Source organism: Lepeophtheirus salmonis, chromosome 13 (assembly GCF_016086655.4).
Source record: "Lepeophtheirus salmonis chromosome 13, UVic_Lsal_1.4, whole genome shotgun sequence".
Taxonomy (NCBI): domain Eukaryota; kingdom Metazoa; phylum Arthropoda; class Copepoda; order Siphonostomatoida; family Caligidae; genus Lepeophtheirus; species Lepeophtheirus salmonis.
In genome coordinates this window covers 34898361-34913040 of record NC_052143.2, presented here as the reverse complement: position 1 = coordinate 34913040, position 14680 = coordinate 34898361, and the positions used below count along the sequence as shown (strand labels likewise).

At 30.6% G+C, this 14680-nt stretch overlaps 1 long non-coding RNA gene across 6 annotated transcripts; it reads left to right on the top strand.

The window, feature by feature from the left end:
- The first annotated feature begins 7835 nt into the window (after positions 1 to 7835).
- On the top strand, positions 7836 to 10405 carry LOC121128494 (uncharacterized). Of its 6 annotated transcripts, none has more exons than XR_011783289.1 (5): positions 7836 to 8070; positions 8174 to 8235; positions 8286 to 8930; positions 9002 to 9359; positions 9417 to 10405. It is a non-coding gene; the product is annotated as an uncharacterized lncRNA (long non-coding RNA). The 6 variants fall into 6 exon arrangements; XR_011783287.1 differs by having other exon boundaries at positions 8133 to 8235; XR_011783286.1 differs by having other exon boundaries at positions 8122 to 8230.
- Positions 10406 to 14680: the final 4275 nt, after the last annotated feature.

Sequence of the window (14680 nt, the reverse complement as noted above, 5' to 3'; positions counted from 1 at the left end):
CTCTTTTCACTAATGCAGCTTTTAGTAGGGCTATGTATTGACCGTTTAAGTCAAGAACATTACTTATTTTTTCAGAAAAGGAAGAATTAAAACTGTTGGCTATCTTTGTTTTCATTTTATTCATGCTTTTTCATCATTGATTGTAGAAGTTTTGAGTACAAAACTAACTACTATCATCCAGCTAAAATAGGCTGTTAAGTCAGTCAAATTTAATTCACATATAAGTTTCTCCAGCAGATTTTCTTTGTTTTAATATGAGTCTTTGACACACAATGTAGGTCAACGTTAAGGTCTCCTAAGAGTAAGATTGGTAAAGTATTACCTTGGCAATTGCTAATAATGGTCTTGAAAATGATTGACTCTGTAACTTAGGACCATAAGCATTAATTAATTCAAATTTAGCCCGTTCGGTGGATAATGAAATAATTTTATGGCAGTCGCTCGCACTTGAGTAGGATTTGGTACATGATGTATCACAAATATATTTAGAAGACAAGGACAGAACGCCTATTAAAAAAAATTATCCTGACATGACGATATAACATATGGATAAAAGGATAAGAATCTTTTCATAAAAGCATGGCGGAATAAACTATTCTTGCCCCCTCTCTATTTTAGCACCCGGATACCCATATTCTTTCAATACTACAATTTTGTTCTTTATCTTTCATTTGATGATCAGTACTTTAACGAGTTGAATCGTTTCTCGTCTTATGCTCTTGACATTTAAAATTGTGAAATAATTCAAAGGGTAGATTAATATATGTATCCCCAGAAACGGTCACACTGCAACTGGAACTGTTCCGGCCGTGCTCTCTGAAATATTGGAGCAGGTCTAGGATATGGAGTCTGGAAATATAAGACATCACATGAGATAAATAAATGCAGTTAATAAGTCCTAAAAAGTAATAGACAAGTGAGGAAAAATAACTAATATAAAAATATTTTCCAATTTAATGTACCTCAAAATAATAATACTAAATATGAAGAACAATTTAAAAAGCAATTTATTTTATCATTATTGTACATTTCCACTTATATAAATTTATATAAGTATTTTAAATTTAAAATTTGCAAGTATTGTTAGTGTGGGCCTTGTAGCTCAGTTGCATCGCATTTATCCAATCTCACAAATGAAAATCAATTCCTTTGGAATAGATTGAGTGCAGAATGGTGTCGGTTGTTCGTGTCAAGCGTCCGCCTGGCTACGCAATCCCACATTTTTTGGTCTAAAAATTGTTTGGTAACTCAAATATAGACTAAAGGGTTTTTTCCTGTTTTTTTTTAATGGTCCTTTTACAAGTACATTAAAGATATATTTATAAATAAATACACTAGAGGACTCACCCCGGAATTAAAGATAAAGTTATCTGAGTCATACTACACATGAGTCACGATTCCTCTAAATTTATTTATGAATATTGAGTTGTCTATCTACGTTACTTCTTTGTCATTTTTCTTTTTCTCATGATACAGGAGTTTATAATTAAAGGATTTCAAATTTTATTAATTAGTTTGAACGTTGTTTTATTATAAATATTTAACTTGTCATTATTTTTTATGAGTCTTAAATCGAGTAATGAAGTTTTAGAATTCGCTAGAGGAGCTGTTATACCACCAGAATTCGAAATAATAATTGTGAATGTAAAATTGAAAGAAGAAAATACCTTGTTGCTTAGAAATCCGAGAGATATGCTATTTTAATTCAAGCGCTTACAATTCCCCCCCGTTGACTTGCATTCGCATTGAATGACAATAAGCACTAAAAAACAATACCAATATCAATAATATCTTAACAACTAAGAATAGGAAGCCTCTCACAACCTCTCATCCCTCAATGACTCAAAGATATTCAAATTATTTTGCACTTTGTGAACTTTATTTCATATCGTCTGATTATAAACTTGCATCTGAGGATACTAAAAAAATCGATGTAAAGATCTTTTTACATATTCCAAAAAATATTGAATAAAGGTGCAATTCCATCCCAATTTCGAAATCTTCATCTTTATTACTCTAAATTTATTTCCAACACTTAGGACCCTAGCTTATCTCGGGTCCTAAAGCAAATACATATATATTTTTTAAATGACATTACGAACTTTGAGATGATTGGAACAGTATCTTCCTAATAATAACTTTACATGAAGCTTGATCGACCTCGTTTATCCAAATAAATAAATGAAAATTTTAATGAAATAAATATTGTACAATCTTACATTTGTGAATGTAACTGTGGGTTTAAGTATCAGAGACGATTTTTAATCGACCATGCAAATTGTGTAAGGGGTTTAACCATTTAGAGTACTTTCCCACTTAAATATTTAATATTATTTAAACTTTACCTACAAAAATAAAGAGCTTCCATTTGACCGCCATTTTGTATATTCAAAATGCGATGTATTACTGAATATACAACCTTACTTTAATTCCTTATTCTGTTTTTGAATTTGATATTGAACTATTCAAATTTTAGTGAAGATATTGGTCAGGTAAAAATATCTTTAGATATCAAGGGAAAACATTTAATGTAAATTTGTTTAAGATAAGAAAGTGATGAAAAACGGCAGATTCTTTTCAATCAAATTGATTGTGGTATACTTACTCGTCCATTCGGTGTAATATTTTTAATTTGAACTTATCCATTTGAAATATTTTTGGAAATTAAAAAAAAAAAGAAGTCAATTTTAAAAGATATTATAAAAAATTTATGAAAATGTTAGTAGATTACCTTTATGCTTTTGACATTCTGGAATCAGAATGTTATGATGATCATTGCTTTCACTTATACATGCCTCATATTACAAATGAAATATTTAATTCCATGGCCAAATTTTTGGTGTTCCGGAGGAATAATTTTACATAGAAATAAGAAGAATTCAACAGCAAAATTAAATCAAAGAGATCAAATAGAATAAAAAAATAAATAGGAAATAAACAATTTATGTTCAAAGCGAAGAATATCTTGATTTTTTGTTAATTGTTAAGAAATACTGGAAGAATAATAAGATATCATGCTTGAGAATACTTCGAAAAACAATAAAACCATTTTTGAAGATAAATATTCGTATTTTCATGTTTAGGCCAGAAATGTATAAAACAGCCTACGTAATAATTATTTAGCTTTTAATTAATGAATATAATTATAAGAAATAATATAAAAATATTAATTTTACGGTTAACCAACCACGTTGCAGATGTATAAGAACATGTATCGAGCATTGTTTTGATTTTATCCATATATATGTGAAAGCGATCCTTATAAAGTATTGCTCTACCTGGAAAACATTACGTAAGTCGACAATTTTGTGAAAAATACACATGTTTGCCACAAATATAATTTTAATATTTGGTTTTTGCAAATTTTGATGATAAAATATGAAAAATTAATTTTTTTTTTTAAATAAAATTTTAATTTTTTCGAAAATAAATTTGAAAAATTAGATTTTTAAAAAACAAATTCAAAAATCCAGAGCTATTCACGAAAAAATTACAAATATTTAAAAATTTCAAAAATCCACAGTTGTTCACAAAAAAATTCAAAAAATTAAATTTCAAAAATATTAAGAATTAACAAAATATTATATTATCTAGTAAAAATCAAAAATTACTTAATTTGGGTAGGGCTATACACTCTCCTGCCCACCTTCTGCGGACCCCCCTGAGTACATTCATTGTTACTCAATATTTAGATGTTATCTCCTCCACATTAATAGGCTAATAATAACAGCTTAAGAATTAGGTTTGAATAAATAACGATGACCCATGGAGTACTTTAGTCTAGAGGCGTGGGCTGGAGAGCCAGTACATAAAATGCCCGTCTCCCACTCCAGTACTTTGAATATCCCCGACTCCGACTTGAACACACAATTTTTTAATGATATATTTTATAGCCTATATTCATAAGTACTATTGAGTCTAGAGACTCTAAGTATAGGTTTAATTTATAGTTTTAGCAAGTTATTAGTTATAGTTAGTAAATAACTAGTGCCAGGTATGAAGAAAATATTTAGAATATAAGATATTTATCAAGATGAACAACAAATGAAAGGGATCAAATGCTATCAAAATGCTTTTACATTCATAAGTTTCTGAACATAATTTTTGTAAAGTAAACTTATAAATTAATTAACTTGCAAGTTTCACAAATTAATAGTACTTAATATCTATAATATATTTCGATTTAGAAAAAAAAACCTTACAAACACTCAATGTGAGCCTTAGATTATATATAAGATTTATGCACATAAATCTTAATATTTTTTTAGTAGCCAAAGTTCGAGTTGGTACACATTTTTGGACTCCAACTCCAGGAATAGAGGCTCCATAGCCTTCACTTAGAGCATGTTGAAAATAAAGGAAACTCAAATCGATTATACTGAATAATAATAACAAAATTTTGATTCGGCTTTCATTTCATGATCGGATTATAAGTTTAGGAGAAAACAATTCTTGGAAGAGGCCATATTGGGCCCAATATACGTCTCTTACATCGAATAAAGGTTTTGCACATTAGCAAAAATCCTTAATCATAACTCGTACAAGAAATTTGAGTATAAGTCTATAACTGACTCAAATATATTTATGAAATATTAAACACTACGAAGGTCGTTTGAAAAGCCGTGCATACTCCAAGAGATGGAACTACTGGTGCATATCGAGGTTATGTTTAGTTAGTAGCATCTCTAGGAAGAACAATCACACACTTTCAGCCAGATTGGTCTATTTATTTCTTTTTGGTATTCGTTTGAATCGAATAAGTTGAGTGATTAACAAACATTGAACGAAAAAGTATTTTGCGTGTTGATTAAACATTACTTTATGAAAGGTAAAACGCCTCAAAATAATAAAAAGAATCTTAATAAACATTATGGAGACTCTGTACCTTCGATTAAAATAGGTTATAAAAGGTTTCAAAATTTATAGAATGGCCACATGGGCACAAGTGACGCTGAACGTTCTGGAATTCTACTGTAGAAATCACTAATAAAATCCATGATTCAAAAGGTTTTCAAAAGGTCAAATAACGATGAATAACCTGCAATAGTTTTACCCTTTTCCAGTTAGTCAATGAGTATTATTCCTTGTGAACCAAAAATACAGTCACCATAATCTTTCCGGCCGATTCCTCGATTCAAACGAATGTCAAACGGAAAGAAATTGACTGCTCTGGCTGAAAGTTGGTGATAATTCTTCCAAGAGATGCTACTAATTAAACATAACCTCGATATGGACTAGTAGTTCCATCTCTCGGACTTTTGAAACGACCCTCGTGTGTATATATCAAGTAAATTTTGATTCAAATCCATCACTAGTTTTGTGAATATTTCCCCTTTTATTTTATTTGTTACAAATTTTGTTATTTTCTTGAAATGGCCTTAGTCATTTTCGGTCCTTTAATTTGAGTTTCTATTAATCAACTATGTAATAACTTCTGGCATTCCTCACACTTTCTCACGATATCTTCGATGTCTATATCTATTCCCACCCAAAAAATTATCTCTCTGGCAATTACACCAAGGTGGATTGGCTTACATGCGTCAAATTTTAACACAACAACCCTTTACATTGTTTGAATCTAATTAAAGTATACACTTTCAAAGAGTAATATTTAATGACAGCTCAATACTCGATTTTTTCAATTTTTACATCAACTAACTCAAACTACTGGGTTTACATAGCAACAGCACATCCAAAATGGGAAAACTTTGATGAAAAACTGACAACAAATGCTAAATATAAGTCACTAGTTTTTGATTAACAGTGTTCGCATCTTGGGGTTGAGGTGGGAAACTTTTCAGACCACCCTCGCACACACTCTACATATAAAGTTAAAGGGATAATTTTCTCGAATTGTATGAGCATTTTAGCCACAGTTCGAACCTAAATCAAACAGGATCCGGATTAAGATTACATTTGATTCCAAAGTGATGAATAACTCAATGTTTTTACTCTTAATCAGGCGTGTTGTTGGTAACCTTTTAAATTGTTTAGTGCACTTAAATAGTTCATTTTTCCGAACTGGTTTAGTTCACTCAATCTTTTACTTTGAATTTGTTTATCGACCACATTATGAATTTATTCGTCCATCAATTTTCAATACGATGTTTAGTTTTAACCAATTCAAAAAAAATAAAACGCAATCCTAGTAAATAAACGAATATCCAACATTATTTAATAGGGGGGGATCGTCAGAATATGGCTCACAGACAACATCGGTCCTACATACTTTTTTAATGAAACCCCAGTTCCACTTTCTACATAACCCGGCCCTTTGGAAATTATGGATTGCTGATATTTGCGAATGACAGTTTTGTACATGTACTTTAGGGGGTGAAACTTTTTTACAAGTTACCTTGTACGGGGTCTGACCTAAAGTTTCTTACTAAATTTTTTTGTCTGTCTTAAAATATGGTGTCCATCTTTATTTTTTTTTCAATCAATTATATTTTATTTATTTTTTTACGAAAAATTCCCAACACAATAAATATCACATAAATAAGATGTCTAGTTTATCTCTCTAAAAAAAAACCTACCTAAACACTATAACCATATTACTGATCAAAAACAAATAAATAAAATCCCTCAACATACATAATTTAGAGCAAACATACAAGAATATATCTAAAACCAAAACAGGAGCAAATACAAATAATATAAGAAGCAATCCACCATTAAAAGTACAAACACTCTCCTTACTAATATTATTTCTTTTTAAAAGCTTTGTAGATCTTACAATCAATTTTAAAGAGTCTAAATATTTTGCAGAATCAAGGGTCACCTTCCATATTTCCATCCAGATCCAGAGGTGTCCGGAACCATCAAAAAGAAGTCAGCATACCTTGCAATAGCTGAGATGATAACAGCTCTTATCTTTTCAACAGCTAATTTGTAATTTTGCTGGCGATAAGAGCTTTGGAATTCAATAACACCTTCGTCTTTCCCGCGGATCCCTATTGTTTTGAAAGCCCAAACAAAACCAGTGCTTTTGTGAATGTTGATTATTGATCATCTAGTCCCTCTACATTTAAGAAAATAAATACTTTTAGAATTAGAACACTCGGACAATTTACGAAAGCATGTGTGAAGGAGTTTAATGGAAGTAATTTTCCATACTTCTCCCTCAAAATTCCAAGCTTTAAGAGAAACGGAACAAAAACATCGAGGAGGATAGTAAAATATTTAGGCCCTAAACCATCAGGTCCCAGTTCTTTATTACTTATAAAACTATTTCTTTAAATAACACCAGATATTTTGTGATGACAAGACAGGATTCATGTCATATGAGTTCTGTTTTCTAGGAAAATTTCTGCGTTGGGCTCTAAGAATATTCCAAAATTGATAAATAAATGTATTTAGATTTAAAATTTTCTTATATTGTTAGTGTGGGCCTTGTAGCTCAGTTGCATTGCAATTCCAGATTCACATGTTGTTATCAACGTTAATAGAAATATTGTGTGATGAATGGTGTCGGTTGTTCGTATGTAAGCGTCCGCCTGGCTACGCAATCCCACATTTTTTGGTCCTCGAAACTTTTGGTCATTCAAATTGAGAAAAAAGCTGTTCTTTTGTATTTTTTAATACTCATTTTATAAACACATTAAAGATATATTAACATATAGAAACCCTAGGTGACTCTGTATGGAATTAATAATAAAGTTATGTGTCATAATACTAATGAGTCACGACTCCCTTTTATTATTCACATTTCCGACTTTCTATTTTTCTAGTCGTCCTTAAAGGAAAGCCCTTAAATTGAAATTTTTTGGTCGTATTACAGACAAAAAACTCTTTTACTTTTATGGCAATGTGTAGAAGTGTGCCATCTTGAGTTCATATATCATTTCTGTTTGAGTTAGGCATCTTCAGTCACGGTAAAACAGTGTACTGCGATACCTCGCATTACTTCTCAGTTACAATCCTATCACCTAAGTCGGATGTTTTGTCCTGAAGACCCTCTGAGCACCATCAATTGGTTTAAATAGATATCTGTCTTTTCTTCTGTTCGAAACAACATCCACTGTGAAAATCTTATTATTTAAGAACATTTTGACAGTGAAGGTATGGGAGGTACGTTAAAACTTTTCGGTTCTTACTAAATATCATGTCATCAATGAAAAGGTGTTTGACAGTTCTTGCGTATGACTTTATACACAAATCTCCTTTGACCAAGGTTATGGTTGTCTTCCAGTCAATCTCAAATTACAAGGCCAACTTTCTCATGGAGATCGTAAGGTATGTTTGATTTGTCCTCGGATATAAATCATTGTATATCTGTTGTTTAGTAATCCTTCCCAACTGCATTACAACTGACACGTACGACATCACCTTAAATTTGGTTTAATTTCTTTTGAAGAGTTACCATGAAAGCATCTTTATTTCTTGAAGGATAAGCATTGACCCATCCCTCCAACATTCCCTAAATTGAAAAGTCCTGGGGATATAAATATAGTGAAGAGAAAAATGTCAGAAAAATGCTGGAATTTTTTTACGTGAGGTTTGAACTTGTTGGAAAAAAAAGTCTTAAAATTTTTATTTTTTTTCGTTATCATACTTCTATGAAATATTTCTACTTAATAAAATTATTTTCAGCCCTAAGATATAATATAATAAAATTTGAATATTTTCCCTACACTGAGGCAATTTTAAATCTTTTTTTAGACGTAATTCATTTTCTCCCGCCCCCCAAAAAAAGTAAAAACTGATAATAATAATTAAACAGGCAACTGCTATTAACAAGGTTGATAATTCAGTAGATTCATAAATATCCCTCATGCCTTCTCCTCATACTTTTCATATAATGTTTCATTAATAAATATAAAATATTTTTCTGCTAAATTAATTTATCTATATATGACATTTACAAGGTCGTTCAAGTAAATCCGGACTACCTTTAACTGTGTCCTGATCAATAAAGGAAGCAAGTAAAGGTATCAAACTTCATTTACAAGTTATAATAATACAATAGAAAAAACTAAATTTTCAATATTTTTCATTATAGCCTCTCATTCCCTCGATACAGGTCTAAAGGATTTGCAGGTCTTTACCCCGTCCGCGGGGAAAACATTGTACTAGTACTTGATGATGGAGGCCTTCAAGGAGTCGATGCTGTTGTGTGAATTGGAAGATACTTTCTACTCTAACTCCTACTGCAAAAAGTAATTCATAGGATTCATAAATGTGGTGTTTTAGGGCCCGGTGTGGGGGTGTCAAAATTACACCTTCTCTTCTTTGAACAATTTTGGGGTCTTATATGTCTTGAGAGAGGGAGCTGAGTCTTTTTGAAAGATAAACTTGAGTCCATTGTCCTCAGCTTTCACCCAAGGTATCACTTGGTCAGACAGAAGTTCACAGTACAGGTCGGCATCTACCCTCTCTAGACCTAATCAAAAAAACATTTTTTTAATTTTTGTTAGGTTTTTCCTATTTTTTCCCATACTTTGACATGTGAGAAGAAAGAAAATTATTTTTGGGGGGGGTTCTGAATACACCCTAAATCCTCGCACTTTTTGCTTCAATTTTTGAAAGTTGGCGTTTTTTTCGAAAAATAGTACTTCTTCATCAATGATCTCTTTTGGATCAAAGAAGAGGGGGGAATTAACTGCCGTTGTTCCCAATTGCCTTAAAGGTAATGATGCTGGCTGGAAACTTGGTTTTAAAGACGTGGGGGGCATTTTCTCCCTCTGTGGCCAACCATTTGTCGTTCTGGGTGTTGTGGGGATGTTAACACACCCACGATTTCTCAAATAATTAAGAAGAAAGAACAGACGTATCAACTGTTTTTTCTTTTCCTTTCTAATTCGTGAATTAGTTTTTATTTACATGATTCCGTCTTTGTGTAAGCTGATACAGCATTTCGATATGAGGCCTAAAGAATTTGCAGCCCTTGATCGCGTCTGCGGAGGAGATTGTCTTAGTACTTGATGATGGAGGTCTTCAATGAAGCGATGCTGTTGTGGAAATTGGCAGACACCTTCACAATATACCTAAGTATTTCATTCCCAAAGAAAGAGTCCACTCTACTTCCTTATGAGGTCTGGTAGTTTTCCCTCGGATGAAATCTCCTCCCGTTGTCCCTCGTGGAATCTGGAATCCGAATTCGAACATCTACTGAGATGGATGATCAAGTTAGAAGTATCTTCCTTTGATTGCACCTTTGTTCCTTTTACGGAGCAGGACGTAAATAGTATGATGATAATGTTGACTATTGGCTAGTACAACTCCATAAAAAATGGAATCACATAAAAATACAAAATGGAAAAAGAATTATTGGAGTTGCATATTTTTAAAATTGTATTTTAAATTTGATAATTGTAAATAGAGAAACACACATTACTATGTTAATTGTGTAGGTGGATATGTAAATAATAAAAATGATATTTATTAATATTATAATATACCACAATTATACATTGAATATTTTTCTATAATATAAGCTATGATATTACTCATCGCTAGGCATTATGAATAAGTTATAAGGGTCTAAAGATGAGTGTCGTTTTACATCATTTTTCATCCTAAAAATAGAAATATATCCAGTTCAGAACAAGAAACAGAATCAATACAATAATCATAAAATACTTTACATAATTTTAATTTATGCAGACGGAGAGATTAACTGAGATGAGGTTTGGATTTTGCGCTCAAAGATACAATGTTTGATTATTGTCCTTAATTCATTTGTAATAAATTTATTTGTGTAATTTTTGATAATTTTTATACTCGTCAATGCTTTATTTACAATCAAATTGGAGCAGGTCATGGCTATGCCGTATGGAAATTAAGGACATCACATGAAATAAATAAATGCAATGAAAAGGTTCTACAAATTACTAAGTAGTGGCAAATAACAATTACTAGTACAATAATTACGTCGTTCTTTAACAATTTTCTACTTCTCATTATAAATAAATTAAATACTGGAGGATTTGAAATTCGATTAATTAGATCAAACGTTTTCATAAGATACTCACATTTTGAGACAAGGTTGGTTAGTCATCATTTTATTAGCTAGGACAGGGATATCTGATGTACAACTTTTAAATGAATGCACTCCCTAAATAAAATAAACCATAATATGAGTGGCGCCAAATCCGGGAACACTAAAATGATTAAGTAAATTTAGTGAATTGATACTTTATCAGCTCATATCTTATCCAACCCAAAATTTAATCATATTTTTTAAGAAAAAGTTTAAACACTAAAGAATTATCATTTCAGTTGCATCGAATGTATATAAATATATATTTATGATTTAATCCAATTTTTTTTTATGAAACTAAATATAACCTATAACCCAATATGTATTTAAGATAATTTGTGGAAGTGCTTGAGAGAAAATTAATGTCCTATTAAATTAACAGAGTTATAAAAATCGTCATGTAGTCATCAGCATGTATTTAACACTTTTCTCTATTATATCGTATCAAAATGATTTAATACAGTTTTTAACACACAATGTAGGTCAACGTTAAGGTCTTCTAAGAGAAGATTGGTAAATTATTACCTTGGCAATTGCTAATAATGGTCTTGAAAATAATTGACTCTTTAACTTAGGACCATAAGCATTAATTAATTCAAATTTAGCCCGTTCGGGGGATATTAAAATAATTTTATGGCAGTCGCTCGCACTTGAGTAGGATTTGGTACATGATGTATCACAAATACATTTAGAAGAAAAGGACAGAACGCCTAGTAAAAAAAATTATCCTGACATGACGATATAACATATGGATAAAAGGATAATAATCTTTTCATTAAAGCATGGCGGAATAAACGATTCTTGCCCCCTCTCTATTTTAGCAACCGGATACCCATATTCTTTCAATACTACAATTTTGTTCTTTATCTTTCATTTGATGATCAGTACTTTAACGAGTTGAATCGTTTGTCGTCTTCTGCTCATGACATTTAAAATTGTGAAATAATTCAAAGGGTAAATTAATATATGTTGTCCCCAGAAACGACCTGTTCCGGCCGGGCTCTCTGAAATATTGGATCAAGTCAGGAGATATGGAGTCTGGAAATATAAGACATCACATGAGATAAATAAATGCAGTTAATAAGTCCTAAAAAGTAATAGACAAGTGATGGAAAATAACTAATATAAAACATTTTCCAATTTAATGTACCTCAAAATAACAATACTAAGTATGAAGAACAATTTCAAAAGCAATTTATTTTATCATTATTGTACATTTCGACTTATATAAATTTAAAATGTGCAAGTATTGTTAGTGTGGGCCTTGTAGCTCAGTTGCATCGCATTTATCCAATCTCACAAATGAAATTCAATTCCTTTGGAATAGATTGAGTGCAGAATGGTGTTGGTTGTTCGTGTCAAGCATCCGCCTGGCTACGCAATCCCACATTTTTTGATCTAAAATGACTCTCCCTGAAATTAAAGATAAAGTTATCTATGGCATACTACACATGAGTCATAGCTGCCTCTTAATTTATTTATGAATATTGAGTTGTCTATGTACGTTACTTTTTTGTCATTTTTCTTCTTCTCATGATACAGGAGTTTATAATTAAAGGATTTTAAATTTTATTAATTATTTTGAACATTGTTTTATTATATGTATTTAACTTGCCATTATTTTCCATGAGTCTTACATCGAGTAAGAAAGTTTTAGAATTCAATAGATGTTATACTACCAGAATTCGAAATAATAATTGTGAATGTAAAATTGAAAGAAGAAAATACCTTGTTGCTTAGAAATCCGAGAGATATGCTATTTTAATTCAAGCGCTTACAATTCCCCCGTTGACTTGCATTCGCATTGAATGACAATAATCACTAAAAAACAATACCAATATCAATAATATCTTAACAACTAAGAATAGGAAGCCTCCCACAACCTCTCATCCCTCAATGACTCAAAGATATTCAAATATTTTGCACTTTGTAAACTTCATTTCATCTCGTCTGATTATAAACTTGTATCTGAGGATACTAAAAAAAATCGCTGTAAAGATCTTTTTACATATTCCAAAAAATATTGAATAAAGGTGCAATTCCATCCCAATTTCGAAATCTTCATCTTTATTACTCTAAATTTATTTCCAACACTTAGGACCCTAGCTTATCTCGGGTCCTTAAGCAAATACATATATATTTTTTAAATTACATTACGAACTTTGAGATGATTGGAACAGTATCTTCCTAATAATAACTTTACATGAAGCTTGATCGACCTCGTTTATCCAAATAAATAAATGAAAATTTTAATGAAATAAATATTGTACAATCTTACATTTGTGAATGTAACTGTGGGTTTAAGTATCAGAGACGATTTTTAATCGACCATGCAAATTGTGTAAGGGGTTTAACCATTTAGAGTACTTTACCGCTTAAATATTTAATATTTTTTAAACTTTACCTACAAAAATAAAGAGCTTCCATTTGACCGCCATTTTGTATATTCAAAATGCGATGTATTACTGAATATACAACCTTACTTTAATTCCTTATTCTGTTTTTGAATTTGATATTGAACTATTCAAATTTTAGTGAAGATATTGGTCAGGTAAAAATATCTTTAGATATCAAGGGAAAACATTTAATGTAAATTTGTTTAAGATAAGAAAGTGATGAAAAACGGCAGATTCTTTTCAATCAAATTGATTGTGGTATACTTACTCGTCCATTCGGTGTAATATTTTTAATTTGAACTTATCCATTTGAAATATTTTTGGAAATTAAAAAAAAAAAGAAGTCAATTTTAAAAGATATTATACAAAAATTTATTAATTAAACAAAGTTTTAACTATAAATACATTTATTTATATTAGTTGAAATGAACTATTTACATTTTTTGTCAATTGTTATTTATATTTTAGTATTGTCATTTCCTGTTTATGTAGTAGTTATTTTTTTTCACTATTTAATACTTTTTAGAAAACATTCCTTGTATTAATTTATCTCATGCGATGTCCTTAATTTCCCAACAGCATATTCTATACTCGTATTGTGTCGGTGCTTGTTTATTCGGTCTAGACCAATACAGGTTTGTGATTGGTCCTAAGGACTGTCAGTCCTTGGTACCATTGGTTAAATGTCGTTCCTTGGAATTTTCCACAACAATGTCGATAGTTTATTAAGCCAAATATCATATATGAAATATATACTACATATTTTGTGAAAAATTTTCTTTTTTTAAATATATTACATTTTTTTGTTAAATTTTAAAATTCCAAGTGCTCCGATTTTAATGGACCACTCGTAAAATTCCTAAGTAAAATGGGGATTAGTAAATATCATTTTATATTTGCCTTCCTAAATATAATGTCATGTTATTTGATCGGTCGCATATGCCTGAGGCACTTATATATATCTTGTAAATAGATAGTAGAAGAAATCTGGACTTCATTCTTAAGAACACATACCTTCTACTAAATCAAATAGTTAATAGAAATCTATTAACCCGGATCTATAAATAAATTGACTTCACGAAACAAAAGAAATCTTTTAAATGAAAAAAAAGAAGTGATATTTTAATGTTGGTTTTTTGGATATGTAGGCTGCTATATATATTTTTGGCTTAGGTTACACTAAGTGTTGCCAGGTACAATTTTGACATTTTCGAAGCATAATCGTAAGGAATGTTTTGACGTACGACCTTAATTTGTGTTGTTTACAGTGACTTGAAAAAAAGAATTTGGAAAATAATGGAAT